Consider the following 18,186-nt stretch of genomic DNA (forward strand, 5'->3'; position numbering starts at 1 on the left):
CTGCCCCCAACTTTCATTCTCTTATTAAAATACAATATAATGGTTAAGAGCATTTACTACTGTCAGACTCCTTGAGTCTGAATTCTGATGTTACACTTAATGAGTTTATAACCTGAGGTCAAGTTCTTTCCCATGCCTCTATGTTCTTGTTTATAAAATGAGACTATAAAATACATACCTCACTGGATTATAAGAATTAAATGAAATATAAAGCATGAAGTACAGTAACTGGCACATGGTAAGCTTTCAATATATTATCCCTGGAATCATGTAGTAGTTATGCTATTAGCAACCCTTTATTTAAAATTCTCCCATATCCCTTTTCATCTTGTCAGTCTTTTTTTTTTTTAATTTAATTTTTTTTTTAATTTACATCCAAATTAGTTAGCATATAACATCTTGTCAGTCTTAATGTTCATGGTCCAGTACAGGAATCCATGATGTAAGGGGCACCTGGGTGGCTCAGTCAGGTAAGTGTTCTGACTTTGGCTCAGGTCATGATCTCTCAGCTCACGAGTTCGAGCCCTGTGTCGGGCTCCATGCTGACAGCTCAGAGCCAGCTCAGAGCCAGTTCAGATTCTGTATCTTCCTCTCTCTCTGCCCCTCCCCTGCTCACGCTTCTCTCTCTTTCAAAAATAAATAAACATTAAAAAAAAAAAAAAAGGAACCCATGATGTTGAATGACTGGTCTGTTTTCTGCCCTAGCAACACACCTATCTCTGCATCTGCACCCTTTTTTGTGCTGTACTTTCCTCCACAAACACCCTTTCCATTCTTTTCTGTCTGATTGTATCCTACCTACCTCTCTAGGCCAAGCTCACATTTGTGCTTAACCCAATTTTTCTCTGACTAATCCAACCAGAAGTCATAATTTCTTCTTCCTGCTAAGAAACCAGGAGTTGCCCTTGTTTTAGGTTTGGATAGGGTTTAAATTATCAGCTCATCTTAACCATTTCGGTGGACCTCAAATAGACAGACCCTACTCTTCTCTCCACAGCCTTGTGATGTAGTCCTTGTGCCCTGTCCACTGAAGGACAGATTTCTGTGATTCTGTGTTCTCATATGGCTTTAGGGGGGAGACCTTTGGATACTTGGTTCTCCAAGGAAATAATTCTCTATTTAGGTTACCACTCACTGGTTAATCACAGTCAGTTTTGGGTATGATACATATAATTCCTAATATTGTCAGAAAGAGAATTGGGCTGTGTATTCATCAGGATAATTAACACTAGCTGCTGAGGAAAACAAATCACACTGGATTAAACAATAAAGTGTTATGCCCAGAATTCATGATCCCCAAAGACCACCAGGGAGCCGAGTCCAATGCAAAAGCAAAAGAGCCTTTATTTGAGCTAGCTCGAGCTCAGTCTCCTACCTGCACCGACACAGCGGTGAGATACTGGAGAGAGAGATCGAGTTTCAAAAGCACAAAGGTTTTATAGGGGTCTAGGGGCAGTTGGTGAAGTAATGTCTGTGGCCTCAGCCGATTGGCTGGGGAAGGGTCGGAGTCCTGTTAGGCAGGTCGCCGGGCGTGTTTTGATCGGGAAGTTTGAAAGGGTGAGATTACTCAAGGGGAGGAGGCATGGTCTGAGGTTTCTGCAATTTTCCCAGAAAGGGGCCATGTCGGAGACATAGTCACTCAAGGTGGAGGACACAGAACAAGATGGAGTCGGCCGGCGTAGGTCCGCTCTTTCAAAAGGTTTATGTATTGCTTGTGTTACAGTTTGCATAGTGTCAGGTGCTTTTCAGGGGATTTGGGAGTAGTGCTGGCTTCCAAACAGTGACTCGGGGGTATTGATTTCCCATCATGTAACATGTTTTCCATCATCCATGGTCCCAGACCCCTCACTTCTAGGCATAAGGTCAGAGAAAATTAGATAAGAATCACTGGGGTGGTTAGTAGCCAAGCCTATATAGTGGTACATCTTCAGTCATTTTTTATAGCTCAGACTCTAGTCACATGACCCCAATCCAAATACAACGAAAGCTGGATAATTACTTTTCCTGTGTTCCCTGGAAGAGGAAATGGAATCGATCTGCATCTGGCTAGTCTATGACAGGAGGCTAATAGATACAACTATCTCCCCACAACCAACACCAAATCCTAGGACTACCGTGAAGCTGTTCTTTCCCAGCTACACCCGAAAAATAGATCAGGTACTAAGACATTTTCAGTCATTCCCAGATAATTAAACATCACTTTAGTTCTAAGAAAAAACTCAGTTGTAATTGAAATGTCCAGTATGAAAAAAAAAAAAAAAGGGTATGAAATTCCTGTGAAACTAAAGCTTTCCTTTTCATCAATTTGTATGAACATCATGTTGGAAAGCCAGTTTTGGGGTAGGAAACTTCTTTTCACTAGATGAGATCCTTGAATTCTCTAGCATTGGTGTAGGGAAACAACACAGAGGTCAGATTCAGGAGATGCCATGTTTCAATTGTATGCTTTTGATCTGGAGCTAGTGGCCTCTGGGCATGGTGAATGGTCAGTGATTTTCTTTTTCCCCTGTCATGAGGCACATTTGTGGCTTCCTTGGAGATTTCTCAGTTGGAAACATCGGATTTTTACACCCTTGATGTTGGAAATGTCTTCCTCTTGGCTATGCACTCATGACTTCTACCCTTTTCTTTATGAATCTAAGAAACACATTTGTAGTGAGGCTGACTCTTGGACAGAGTCTATTTTAAGGCCCTCTCCAGGCTGACTCCCTCCTATGCAGTTCCTTGTTGGTTCTTTGACAAACACACATCTTCCCCCATATCAGTGAAAATGAAGTTGCTTCATGCTGTGGATACCACTTTTCACTGTGGCACTGGGACAGTAGTTACAGATTCATTTAATATTTCTCAGATATTAGTTCCCAAACTCCAAGGGGTATATATCAAGTTGTCTAAGTGGTCTTCTTACAACCTTTCTCAGTAGGATGGAAACAAGGAGAAACACACCTTTTGTCTGGAATCAAGTCATGGGGAGAAAATATCATCACATCCTCAATTACTTTCCTTCAAAACTTCTGTTTCCTTTAACCTCAATTCGGGAGGTGGCTATTTAGTCATGTTCTTTGCAAAATCTGTATAGCATCCCTGTGGAATTTTGAGGGAGTGGGTATTGGCATATATTGTTTTGTTTCAGCTACAGGGTTGCCCTCAACCAATACTGAGAAAATTACCAATTTAACATATTTTTAGGTTAATAGTAAGTAAAATTTCCAAGGAATGATTTACTTAAAAATTAAATTAGGGGCGCCTGGGTGGCTCAGTCGGTTAAGCGGCCGACTTCGGCTCAGGTCATGATCTCGCGGTCCGTGAGTTCGAGCCCCGTGTCGGGCTCTGTGCTGACAGCTCAGAGCCTGGAGCCTGTTTCAGATTCTGTGTCTCGCTCTCTCTGACCCTCCCCCGTTCATGCTCTGTCTCTCTCTGTCTCAAAAATAAATAAACATTAAAAAAAAAATTAAAAAAAAATAAAATAAAATAAAAATTAAATTAGATGGATTGGCTAAATGTCATGCCATACTCATTTGCTTTCGAACTGGGAAAGAAACAGAAAGAATTAGAACTTAATGCACTGAGAATTTCTGGACATCATCTTGAGTGTGCTCAACAGATTGTTGTGAGTGTGGGAAGCTCATTGCTTGTATGTGTCTCTGCAAAGTGGATGTTGAGAGCGTATGGGACATGAGAGCATATAGGAAGGGACATGAAAGTCACATCCTATTTCATGCCTTTCATGGCATGGCATTCACACATATCCGTGCTGGATATTCAGCATGTAATGTGAAGCCTTTTTGATCAGTTATTAAGCTGAAGGTATCCTATCATACTATCAAATTATGAGAGAAACTGCCATGGGAGAAGGAGATGTGTACATTTGTACCTAAAACTAATCAAAAGCACTTATGTGACTATAGTAATGTGAGACAAAGTAGACTTTAGAATGTGGAATATTACTGTAGAGAAAGAGTGTCAATACAAAATAATAAAGAAGACACTTTACCAAGAACACAAAACAATCCTAAATCCTGGGGTTTAGACTGAGGGATTGGCAAGTCTTAGTCTCTTTGGTGCTGAAAAACTGGGGGAGATCCAACTATGTTTTTCAGAGGTTTCCACATAGTTCTTGGGCCTCCTGCCTCATACTACTTCAAAATCTGGTAAATGTCGCTAGGGAGCAGTTGGCCCTATGCTTGAGGCTGACCTCCTTGCACTGGTCTTTCTATTCTCATCATCCCAAAACTAAGGGAATTTTGACTTTCCCTTTAGAATCTTTTGCATAACTCCCAGCCTTTGTGTAGCCCCAGAATTTAGGAACTATTTTATGAGGGCTTTTGTGATATTGGAATTTAGTAAGAGATACATAGTTGGTCTTTGTCCCAGTTTTTGGCACAGAGCTCCTAGAATCCTTGGAATTTCCTAACTGCTGACAGAGATCAAGGTGTCTTTTGTTATGTTAATCAAGTGACTTAGAAAGCACCTAAAGGTAAGAAGCAGGAGGGAGGGGCTACTTGCCTATGAAGCCAACCTTGTGATTTGAGGGTTGAAATTTTCAGTCCCACCCAACCTCCACCTGAGGGGAAAGGGGCTGAAGAATGAATTCAGTCACAAATGGCCAATGGTTTAATCATCCCTGTGTAATGAAGCCTCTGTGAAAACCCAAAGGACTGGGTTAGGAGAGCTTCTGTTGGTAAACATGTGGAGATGTGAGGAGTGGTGTGCTTGGAGAAGGCATGGAAGCTCTGTGCCTTTTCTCCAGACCTTGTCCTGTGCATCTATTCTATCTAGGTCTTCTTGAGTTACATCCTTTTATAATAGACCAATGATCTGGTAGGTAAAATGTTTCTCAAGAGTTCTGTGAGCCATTCTAACAGTGAATTGAACCCAAGGAGGTAATGGTGGAAACCTCTAGTCTTTATATAGCCAGTTGGTCAGAGGCATACATGACAACTGGGGCTTTCAACTGACATCTGACATAGGGTGGGGAGTCTCGTACAATTGAACCTTTACCCTGTAGAATCTGCTGCTGTCTCCTAGTAGATAGTGTCAGAATTGAGTTAAATTGTAGGACACCCAGCCAGTGCTGGAAAATTGGTGGTCATGTGGAAACCACCCACACCTGCCCGCGTGCTCACACACACACACACACACACACACCCTAGAAATTGGGAGCAGAATCATTATAGCCTTTAGGGTCCCTCAAATTTCCAGTTTGTTTTATACCAGCCATGTGTGGCTGGTAACAGCTTGTTATTTCTCTTTCTCCAGCAAAGGTCCTAGGCCTGGGCCACTCCCAATCCTCTGCCTGGGGTAAGAATGGGCCATAGCCTTAGTGGGGAACAATGACTGGAGATCATCAGTTCACTTACCCAGGACACAAGCTTCTCTGAAATTTCAATCTAATCCTTGTTCCCACAGCATCTTGATGTCTTCAAAATTAGGATTTATATAATTTATCTGACTTTTTCTAGGCTTAATTTTTTAAATCCAGTGGAAGTCATTGTATGGAAACCAATTTGACAATAAATTTCATATATTGAAAAAAAAAATCCAGTGGAATCTAGGTGTGACCCAGCCTACTACATTTGAAAGTAGAGATCCTTTGCTCTAGTAATTTTTGAAAGTTAAACTATCTTTCATTATATTAAATCTTCCCTAATTTTATGAATCATCTCTTGAATTTGGGAATTTCCTGTGTATAGAGATATAATCACCAAACACAGTTTATCAAAATAGATTATTTTCTTCACTGTTTTTTGTTTGTATTTTGTTTTTGTTTTTGTTTTGAGAGAGAGTATGTGCATGGGGGGTGGGAGCATAGGGAGAGAATCTCAGGGCTCGATCTCACAACAGCTAGATCATGAACTGAGCCAAAATCAAGAGTCAGAGGCTAAACACACTGAGCCACCCAGTCACCCCTGAAATAGATTATTTTCCTTGAGGAGCAATGTAAAAGGATTTCTTTGAAATTCAGTCTCTGTCTGGAAACATGAATTAATAGTTGCAGAGTTGTGAAAATAATATAAAATATATAAAAAGGCTTTGGGTAATGAAAAAGAATATACAGATCTGAAAGGTTTTTTATTATAAGGTGGAGGTAAAGAACAATCTGAAAGTAGGATGACTTCCCTTTATACTATTTATTTTTGTAAGAGCTATAGAGATATTATGCCCAAAGTAAAGTTATAGACACTCTTCTCCTAAACAAAAACGTCTCAGACATTTAAGTCCAAAAGAGGAGAACAAATGTCTTTTTGAGCATATATTTTTTATTGAGCTATTTTCATGTAGATTATCTCATTGAATTTTCAGACTCTCAAAGATATCTTCTACATTATAAAAATAAGACAATTCAGGCTGCAAAGGGTTAGGAATCTTACACAAAGTCACACAGGTAGGAGATCAAAGGGCCAGCATTCAAACTTCTGGAAGTAACTACAAACCTAGGTAGACTCTTTGGACGATACCAAAGACCACTTTCTTAATCACAGAGAAATGAGAAATGAGATAACTCAAAGATTCTCTGCAGTCTGTCCTGTTACAGTTACAGGATAAAATACATAAGAAAGTTAAATAGTGTCTCCCATGAAAATTACATGATCACAAAGCTCATTTACCTGGACATTGAAGCAAACCACCCTGGAAGTCTCCCTGTAAAATGATCTTTTCTCTCAACTACTAACCATGTATTAATATCTTATGATTATGGTGATATGTTAGACAGCCATGGGGAAGGCAGGATCCTTCTCAAAAGTCAGTTTCCAGAAGGTGGAGAGACACTGTTACAAAGTAGAGGACTTTGGGGATGACATAATGGAGACCAGTTCCTGAGGATATCCTAGAAAGATTTCAAATGCTGAGTCCTCAATAAGAAGCAGTATCACAGTAGGGGATACAGAGCTACAGAGCAGTTGAGAGTCTAGAAGACAACGAATGATCTGGGAGTCTGGAACTTCGGGAGGTGGCTGATGGGAACAGGAATAAAGACACAATGAATAGAATTAGTGCTGAAGGTTTTTGAGGGAGATAGCGCAAGTGGGGCAGTAATGTTGGGTAGAGAGAGGAGTCAGTAGTAGGTGACAACTAGAATGAAGAAAAACAGAGTGGGTCTTCCTGTGGGGAAGTCATGAGGGTGATACTCAAACCACAAAAGGGTGGGAAGACAGCCCCAGTGAGGGCAAGGGACTCAGGTTGACTCATGGAAGAAGCTGAATGAGAAATGCTTCAGTTTTTCAGCCATGATCTCCTTTGATTTTCACTTGCAAGTCCTTACATTTGGCAAGATGTTGCAAATTTTCAGGCTCATAGTTCCAGTTTTTAGAGCTAAAAGTATCACTGATTGTCGTGATTAAGTAAATCTAGTATTTCCCAAGTATTACTTTTTAGTAAGAATAATTTTTCTTACTAGATTTCTATTAAAATATATTCATCTCAGTTTCAATGCAGTCAGTTGAAAGCTTTGATGAGTAATTTCAAGGGCACTTAATCCCTGATTTGATGATTGGAAAGTTAGTTTGGCTCCATTTACTAATGGTGTGTTTTACACCACTAGCTTCCCTTATTCTCAGGCCTTCAGACTCATACTGAATTATACAACTTGCTCTACTGGGTTGGCAGCTTGCAGACAGCAGACTGTGGGACTTCTTAGCCTCCATAATCAATGGGCCAATTCCTATAATATCTATCTATGTATCTATCTATCTATGTATCCATGTATCTATCTATCTATCTATCTATCTATCTATCTATCTATCTATTAATCATCTATCTATCATCCATCTGTCTGTCTCCTACTGGTTCTCTGGAGAACCCTAATACACCAGATGAAGTGTAAAATCGTAATGTCTGTAGTTTATATGCAAACATTTTAAAATATAATATTCTCTTCTTTAGTTTAAGGAAGAAATAAGTTTAGTTAAATAAATGTAGTACATTCAACTAGGTGAATTCAAATATGCTACTTAGTCTAAGTAAACATAATGTATTACTTTTCTAAGTAGTTTATTCTGTCATAGAATTTACCACTCCATATAGTTAGATTTTTTTTTAAATCTGGCCCTTGTTTTCCTAGGGCATGCACTCTCCCTATGCCTAGAATGATCTTCATGCTCCATACCATTTAAGAAAGTCCTTTCAGCTTTTAAAAACTAAATCCAACCATCTCCTCTGTACATGTTTCCCTGACCCTTCTCCCTCTACTGCTACCATTCTGAAATGAATTATTCTATCCTCTGAACAATTTTTGAATATATATATTTCTGAATATATATATACACACACACATGTGTATATATATATATATACACACACACATGTGTATATATATATATATACACACACACACGTGTGTATATATATATATATACACACACACGTGTATATATATATATGTGTGTGTGTGTGTGTACATATATATATATATATATATATATATATATATATATAAAATAGGGGAGGGGCAGAGGAAGAGAGAGAGAGAGACAGAGTCTTAAGCAGATTCCACACTCGTGGGTCCCAATATGGCGCTCTATCCCTCGACTCTCAGATCATGACCTGAGCCAAAATCAAGAGACAGATGCTCAACCAACTGAGTCACTAATGCGCCCCAACATATATATGTCTTATTTTTACCATACTGTTTTATAGTTTCTATGTCTATCTCGCAGTGATTATTCATGGAGTTGTATTATATCATTTTCATTTGTATATCCATAGCACCTAGCCTAGTAACTGTTCTCAGTACATAATCAGCAAGTTTTGTTGAATTGGAATATGTGTGATCATGGACTAACTTTCCACTTCCTTAATTTTGACAGATTTTGGGATGTATTTATTTAAATACACATACTAAATAAGATAGAGTATAAGATAATGATGAATCAGGTATGAAAACTTCCTTAAGGCACTTAATGTCTAAGATGGAACAAGAGGCATAATATCTTCATTCATGGAAGGTTTTTAAAAATTGTCTGAGGTGTGAGAAATTTCTAGGTAGTATATTTCCATCCCATAACCCTCTTCTGCCTTTTTCTTCTTGATCCCATTTCTTCCAGTACTTTTCCTATCAAGCTTGAGAATCTCAGATATGTAGAGCATGCCCTCTACACATTTAATTAAGGAAAAGTTTTATATAAGATTTTTTCTCAACCTTGAGTAAAATGTAGACTTCCCTTAAAATGAAAACATTTTTATGGATTCCTAGTACTGGTTTAACTTATATTTATTTATGACATTACTAAAATATGTGTAAGGATAAATCTGGATAAAAGCACTGATATACTAGTGCTTTTGGAACTAAAATATCAAAATACATTTAGAGACTAGATACATAAATCTAGAACTTATTTAGGTAGAATTAGAATAATAATTAAATGTGATAAAGGATGTGATTGAAATTTAAATGCCAGTTTTGAATTTAATAGTACAAACTTGCATTTGCTTGTTTTATGTTTTATGTTTTGTGTACTTGGTTGTTCTTTTGAACTGCCCAGACTATTTGGTTATTTTTCACTATCACTCTCATTTTAATTAATTAATTAATTTATTAATTAATTTTTAGAAAGAGCACACGCTTATGTGTGAGCAAGGGAGGGGCAGACAGAGATTGGGGGGAGGGTGGAATCTTACACAGGCTCCATGCTCCAGCACAGAGCCTGATGCAGAGCTCAATCTCATGACCCTGAGATCATGACCTGAGCTGAACTCAAGACTCAGATGCTCAAATGACTGAGCCAACCAGGCTTCCCTTAATTTCATTTTAATAGAAATATTTTTGTAACTACCAAAACATTTTAGTAGGCCAATTTGATTCATGGTACATTATAAAATGCAATACTAAAAAATTTAAAAGACAATATAATAAAAATTCCTTCACTTTATATGTACTAACATACATACTGCCAGTGAACTCATAAAAGCTGGTAGGTGCAAATACATGAGCTTCCCAGCATGTTTGCTTGCATCCTGAACTAACTGTTGTTCTACCAGCTGAGCTTGAGTTCAACAAGACCTACTAACATAACGCTGTTATAGCTTTGAGCCATCACATAACACCAAACTGATAGAAACAAAAACACAAACCAGGGCACAGGAGTGAGCGGCAGCATTGATTTTTAATTTGTTTCTCTAGATGATTCATTTACTCCTATGTTTGAGCTCCTGGATTTAACAGGACTTCTCTGCTGCATCTCGGAAGTGTCTAGGAAAACTCCTGGGGCACTGCACCCATCAAAACATTTTCTCACTATTGGTCGTTGTGGGATATAACACACTGCATGCTCAAGAATTCATTTCATTTCTTGTTTTGAGAGAAAAGGAGGTGGCATAGTAGCATTTGCCACCTAAGTACTTTCCACTCAAAATATAAATATTGCTGGAACTCTTTCTAATTATACCAGCTTTTCCTGTGTTGGCCAAAAAATGCTGTCTCCATTCAGTCCCACAGGAGTTTTGATTCACAGTCCTTCAACCTTGGCTCTCTCTGTGGTTGTATTCCTAATTTGTTACATGCATGTAATTAATTATAATTCAATGTAGAAAGTTGTAATCAATGTAAGATTTTTTATAAGATAAAATTGTGTAAGATTTCGGGGCGCCTGGGTGGCACAGTCGGTTAAGCGTCCGGCTTCAGCCAGGTCACGATCTCGCGGTCCGGGAGTTCGAGCCCCGCGTCAGGCTCTGGGCTGACGGCTCAGAGCCTGGAGCATGTTTCCGATTCTGTGTCTCCCTCTCTCTCTGCCCCTCTCCCGTTCATGCTCTGTCTCTCTCTGTCCCAAAAATAAATAAACGTTGATTTCTTAAAAAAAAAAAAAAAATTGTGTAAGATTTCAATTAAGTGGGATTGCTTTCATCTAGGGTGTTGGAAAAGATATATAGAAATGTAATAAATGAATGATAGCCATCCCAACAATAACTCCATTTTTTCTGGTTCCCTTTGCCCCTAGCTAGCATTCAGTTCCCTTCCCTTCTCCTATTAGAGTCTATCTGCCTGACCACCAACATCAGAGTCTGCACAAGGTTGTGTGTCAGCTCTGGGCAATTAGAAGAAGGTGCCCGTTTCTCCAGGTGAATGTAGCCCACCATCAGATTGCATAATTTGGTAAGCAGGGCACATGCTGGGTTTGAGTTCTCATTTTTATTTCCTTTGATTGGATGTCCCTGTTCAAGGCATAATCTACACAATTTTCTATGATGGTGTTGACCATCATTCACTTAGATCTTGTAGCATAAATCGATTTTTTAAAGATTTTATCTTATTTTAAGTAATCTCTATACCTAACATGGGTCTCAAACTCAAAACCCTGAGATGAAGAGTAGCATAGCATGAATCAATTTAAACTCATAAAATACAATGGAGGCTCTCGGAAATATAATTTCTTTCTTCAATGGAAGCTACTAAAAAAAAGATACTCTGTCCCATCAGACATGGATAAGAAAGCATATAGTCTTACTGACTACAAGTTAATATCATGCGACTATGAGGTCTTGGGACAAACACTAATTAGAAGCAATATTGGTTAGGATATAACATACAAACAGGCAGAAATGGCTCAAATACAATACAGGTTTGTTTATGACTTACATAAAGACTAAGTGTTTTAATTGCTTTCCATACTTTCACAGATTAGGATCCTTAACATTTTTTAAAATTTACATCATTTACATCATTTAATATACATCATCATAAACTGCATTTGAAGTATACAATTATTTAAGTTCTTTTGTTTTGTTTCTTTTGTTTTGTTTTGTCTTGTTTTGTTTGGAGAGAGAAAGGGCAAGAGAGAGCATGAGTAGGAGAGAGGCACAGAGAAGAGAGAGAGAAAGAGAGAGAGAGAGAGAGAGAGAGAGAGAGAGAGAGAATCTTAAGCAGGCTTCACATCCTGCACAGAGCCTAATTTAGGGCTTGATCTCATGTCCGTGAGATCATGAGCTGAGCTGAAATCAAGAGTTGGGACACTTAACCGACTGTGTCACCCAGGTTCCTCAGAAGTAGATAAGTTTGATATATGTATATACTTGTAAAACTATCACCACATCAAGAAAATTAACATATTCATCACCCCTAAAAGATTCCTTGTTCTCTTTTGTAATTCTTCCTGTCAAGCCATTCTCATTCTCTCTTCCTCTCCCTAGGCAACCACTATTCTGCTTTTGATTGCTATGCATTAGTTTGTATTTTCTAGAATTTATATACATATATACATAATATATATGTATATTTATATGTATATGTATATGTAATATATATACATATATGTGTATGTGTATATATATGTTATATGTGTATATAGTATGCTATATATATATATATATGGCATATATATATGGCACACACATGTTATTGCATGTATCCATATTTAATTCCTTCTTATTGCTGAGTAATATACATTGTAGGGATATATGCTGCAGTTTACCTATTCAGTGGTTGATGGACATTTGGGTTGTTCCCTGTTTTGAGCTATTACAAATAAAGCTGGTATGTACATCCACATATAGGTCTTTGATGGACATATGCTTTCATTTCTCACGGGTAAAGATCTAGGAGCAGTTGGATCGTGTGGGTGGTGTATGTTTAAAGTTTTAAGAAACTGCTAAACTATTTTCCACAGCATTTGCTGTATTTTACATTCCTATTTATTTCAATTTTTTTCTCTCTGTTTTCATTTAGGTTAGTTTCTATTGCTATGGACTCAAATTCACTAATACATTCTCCTGAAATTGGTTGTTAATATCATCTAGTGTGGGGGTGCCTAGGTGGTTCAGCTGGTTAAACATCTTACTCTGGATTTCAGCTCAGCTCATGATCTCACAGTTCGTGAGATTGAGGCCCATGTTGGGCTCTGTGCTGACAGCGTGGAGCTGCTTGGGATTCTCTCTCTTCCTCTCTTTCTGCCCATCCCCTCCTCACTCTCTCTCTCAAAATAAACTTATTTTTTTTTAATGTCATCTAGTGTAGTTTTCACCTAGAAGCTCTGATCTTTTTATTATCCCTTTCTCCAGTTTTATTGAGATACAATTGACATGTAACACTATGTTAGTTTAAGGTGTACAACATAATGATTATACACACACACACACACACACACACACACACACATACACACATATGGTTTTTATATGCCTTATAAACCATTGTTTTAAGTATTTTGTCGTGTATTGATAGTTTCAGGAAGGAGAGTAAATCTGATCCCTTTACTCCATTCCAGTCAGAAGTTGAAGTGCCTGAGCTCCTTACATCTGGTGGCTCTTCCATTTTCGACATATAGCTTGCAAAATCTCTGTGCTTTTTTCCATCAAGCTGTGGAAAGAGAAAGAATATGAAGGATTATGTGTAGGTAATTTTATGAGTCAACTCTGGAAGTTGTTGCTCACATCTGTAACATTACCCTATGTTTGTAGGTCACATGGTTATATCTGACTGAAAGCCCAGTGGAAAATAATAGTCAAGCTGTAATCTCAGGGAAAAACAGGAAATGATTTTGGTGAATGGCTCACCAACTTCTACCACGTTGTACATTTATGGGCACCAAATAACCATTTACTCTTCCTCTCACATTAAAAAAATACATTTATTCCATGTCAAGAGACACAGCCATCCAGGTATTTATGATCTTCAGGTGACGCTTTTTTCTCACTATCAAATCTGAACTCCACCTCTAATAATTTTGCAGCATATAAAGCAAAAAAATAATATTTTTGCTCTCCCATGCCCACCCAGTAGAAGGTATTGGAGCAGGGATAGGATAATTGCAATTAAAACTTGCATTCTGACAAAGAAAAGAGTGGGATTCTACTGTAGTGTGTGCGGTCCTTGCCAATGATGTACATTCTGCCAGGCAGGCATTGTGCAGTCCCTCCTTGCTAACAAATGGAGGAGATTCCTTGATTTGATGTTTATTCTACTTTCTGAAAACATTTCATCTTTTGTTTTTTGCATGTCCCGACTCCTCTCCTGGGGGTTCCCTTCCTATTAATTATCCTCCACTATCTTTCAGCAAGTTCATTTGGGGGAAAAGTCTTTCTTCAAGGTTGCACAACTTTCATACTTCTGTTCATGAGACTTGGGGGCCTGTATATGTTTGAGACATGAGTGTTCAAGACATTTTTAGTATCGGTTCATGGCCTCTTCAGCAATTCAATTTCCTCAAAAATAAGTAGATCTACTTGCATCCAGTCAGTTTCATCTGACTGTAGATACACCAACATTCTTTTCTAGACACCAGTCTAAAGCCTGATTCAGTTTTGTGCTTTCTCATCTACGTATCTCTTATTCTCAACTTAACAAAGCCTGGAAACCATCTGAAGGAATCTGTAGGAATGTCACCCATTACTAGGCTACTGTTGTGTTAAGCTGCTTTCAATCTTACTTTTTGCTATTTGAGGTCTATAATAAGTATCTTTTTCAGTCTTTTGGGGCCCTAAATTCTGGAATCAATAAATTACCTTTGATTTCTAATTGAGAAATAAGTATTTAAGCTGATCTCTTTCTTGCAGTAACTTGTGAAAAGCAACAAAGGGTTGCAACACATACTAAGCTTAAGGATCTTTTCAACCACTTCTCTGAGTGCTACAGGCTCATAACATACCTTTCAAATTACTGAAACATTTGTTTCATCAAATGTTTTTTATCACATAGTATGGATCACCAGTTTTCAAGTGTGTTCTATCAACAACTAACTTAACTAAAACTAAACAGCTAAACCAACTTTAAAAAGTTTAGGTCATCCTTGGGGCCTCCTTCTGCTTCTGGTATCAATATTTTAGAGTAAATCAATAAAGTAATACAATGGCTTGAACATTAGAATTTATTTCCCTTTCCCATGAAGCCCAAAATGAGTATTCTTCATTAGCAGGTATCTTTCCTTCAGATTGCACCAACCCAGGCTTTCCATCTTCCACAGATGGCTCCTAAGATTTTGAAGCTTTTCTCCATTAGCTTGTGGGAGGAGAAAGCATGGAGAATCATGCATGGGCTGTGCGTAGAAGTAGACATGTCAGTTTTGCCCACCTCTTCTTAGCCAGAACTCAGTCACATGGCCAGACCTAACTGTAAGGAGGGTAGGGAATACATACAGGGTAGTTGTGTCTAAAGGAGAAGGGGCTGAAAACTTTGGTCAATAGCTAACTAATTTCTGCATAGATGCCAATACTGTGGAAGATAGAGTAGGAAAACCAACAAAATGGAATTCTTGACATCCTTCTTCAAGTTTCATGATCAAGTTTCACCACATGACTCGACTTTTCAACTATGTTAGCTAACATTCCTTTTATTGTCAAAGGTTGTTTTAGTTGGATTTTCTGCTACTTGCTATGTCAAACATTGTAATCAGTAGAGTTGCCAAATGGATTTTCCATTAACATCAACAGTCTTTAACACAGCATCACTTCCTTTAACATAGCATCACGTGCTGCCTTCCTGTTACCTCTTTGAGTAAAGTAAGTTTTAATGTTGAATGCTTGAGTTTCCAGTAAAGCATTTGATGTATCAGGCTGCATACTGGGAGATTCAGCTCTGCCCAAGTGGTGAGGCCTCAACATATGTCAGATAGGAGTTTGGAGGCAGGCTAAGGTCTGAAGAAGCCCTTGCAATTCATGTTTCTTTGAGGGTTAATCTTGTAGTAGGAATGTGGTCTGTGATGATCCCCTAAGGCCTCAGAATCTATGACCACACCTTTGAATTTCCCTAGAACAAAAGAAAATCAACAGATTAGTCTCTGTTTTAAACTTGACTCCTGTTTTTTGTTTGTTTGCTTTTTCTATCTTACAGATCATCTGAGCCCAAACTCTTCTTGGCGATACTCATTCTGAATTCATGTCTTCAGCTAAATTCAAACAGTCGTACTTTCTTTCCAAGGTCAAAATAGAGCTAAGCATTGTTCTCATCTTCTGGTGTCTGCCTCCTTTCATTTCCTTCATAACAACAGAAGCTCATTTTCCTATTTCTTTTTTCTGCTTTCAGGAATCATTTATTCATTCACTGATTCAGTCAACAAATGTTTTCTGAATGTCTGCTGTGTATCAGACACTCTTCAGTGTGCTAGAAAAAAGCTAGATTGAGCTACTTCCATAAATCGGACATAAGCTCATATAGCATTCAGGCAATTTCTAGAATGGTAATGTGATATACTGGAAAAAAATAGAGGCTTTGAGGTCAGATACTATTGGGTTTAATCTCCAACTCAATTACTTACAGGTTGTGTTAATTATGAAATGAAGCTATCCTGTGAACCTCAATTTCTCCTTTATAAAAATGTGGGTAATACCATTATTCAAGGTTAGAATAATAATTAAATGACACAAGGCTAGCAAAAGTCTTGGCACAGAGTAGTATAGCGAATGCTTCCTCTTTTCCACTTTTTTCTTTCTTTCCTCTCTCTTACCTGTCCTCTATTCTTTCACCTTCTTTCCTTCCCTACCTCATTTTCTATTTTACTTCTTTCTGTTCCAGCTTTCTAAGTTCCTAACTTCCTTTCCAGGTAAACATGCTAATGGCTACATTTTCATTTTCCAAGATTATATTGAAATTCTAACAGATACTCCTTAGCATAAACACTCCAGATTAGATGCTCTTTGAATGACCTAAGAAAGAATATAAATACTAATACTCTTTATGAGATCTGTACATTCTTCCCTTCCTAGATGGCTGCATAGGTAGTTTCTCTTTCTGACTCTAGAAGTACATATCACTGTCCAATTGGGATGATGTCCACTGCCACTTTCCAGGCATATCTTAGAGATGTTGGCTGAGAAAGAGCAATTAGATATCCAAAATAGTAACCACAGAGGGCTGAAAACTATTTTTAAAAAATGACAGGGGGAAAATTTATTTATTTATTTATTTATTTATTTATTTATTTATTTATTATTATTTTCACTAGGCAAAGAACTTTATTAATCTTGTTTCAAACTTTATTCCCAGGCTTCTTCAGCTTAATTAGCTACAAAGAATGAATTGTGTCTAAGCAAAAACTGAAAAGAGCTGCAGTGTCCCAGGGGCTTGGGCTTAAAAGTATTAGAGATCCATGAACAAAATTTTAAAAAGCAGTCTTAGTATAAAATAGCAGCTCCCCAGAACTTCTTCAAGTTCTGTCTTCTTCAGAACATGACTCCATTCAGTTTGCTTCAATTTTGGAAGCGTCATCAAAATTCTTCACAAGATCTGGAATTTCCTCCTCCTCCTTCTCTCAGGTGGCAAGTGGTCCTTTTCCATCAACGGATTGTGTGGGCAGAGCTTCAGCCAGTCTTCTTAAACTAGTCAGACTGTCTGCACCGAGTTGATTTAAGATCCCGGGTAGCATTTCTGTCAGCCATTTCCTCTCAGCATGACCTAGAATGGTCAAAGTATTCGCTGCCAGGGATGCATGAACTTTAGGCTTCTTGAAGTGGATCACTGTTCCTTGGTTTGTGAATCTATTTGCTTCTTCAATACGAGAGATATTGTTTACCCCTAACTTTAAGGAGAACTGAAGTTTTTTATCATCTTCTGTAGCTGTTCTATGAGCCACTTTGTTCTTTTGGTTCCTTTTCCACCGATGCACACTAGTGCTTGAATTTGATGAATTTCTCTTGGTTCGTGATAGTTTTGTTCATCTGGTTGGAGCAGAAATAGGACCGCGGGGGACTAGGGTTGGCGCTTAGGGGGCCTAGGGCAGACTAGCCACGATTAGATGCACATGAGCCAGGACGCAAGATGGCAGCTCAACAGGGGAAATGTATTTTTATTTTATTATTATTTTTTTAACATTTATTCATCTTTGAGAGACAGAGAGAGACAGAGCATGAGTGGGGGAGGGCAGAGAGAGGGGAAGACAAAGACTCTGAAGCAGGCTCCAGGCTCTGAGCTGTCAGCTCAGAGCCCAACACAGGGCTCTGAGATCACAGAGATCACAAACCATGAGATCATGACCTGAGTCGAAGTTGGAAGCTTAACCAACTGAGCCACCCAGATGCCCCAGAGGAATGTATTTTAAATGGAAGACAGAAAAGCATGAGGATTTAGTAAAGTTTTTAAACCTATTTATTTATCTAATTGACTATACTTGATAAAGCTATTTGAATCTATTTCATTTTAATAGAAATTATCATAGGTAAAAAATGAGAATAAATGGGTTTGTTTGGTTCCATTTGCTATAATATTCATCTTGAAATAGAGTATTCATTTTAGTGCTCTAGAAATTGAGTCTAACCATGTATTAC

The 18,186-nt window shown here is 38.1% G+C and overlaps 1 protein-coding gene and 1 pseudogene across 3 annotated transcripts in view; one reads left to right on the top strand and one right to left on the bottom strand.

The window, feature by feature from the left end:
• RAB38 (RAB38, member RAS oncogene family) overlaps nt 1-18,186 on the top strand; it is a 128,497-nt gene that overhangs the window by 39,108 nt on the left and 71,203 nt on the right. The window lies entirely within an intron of this gene.
• Nucleotides 17,103-17,580, bottom strand: LOC124505772 (transcription factor BTF3-like; annotated as a pseudogene).

The sequence above is a fragment of the Lynx rufus genome, unplaced genomic scaffold (assembly GCF_022079265.1).
Source record: "Lynx rufus isolate CCGP_SWC_20201006 ecotype Redwood Valley unplaced genomic scaffold, mLynRuf1.p SCAF_9, whole genome shotgun sequence".
NCBI classification, from domain to species: Eukaryota; Metazoa; Chordata; class Mammalia; order Carnivora; family Felidae; genus Lynx; species Lynx rufus.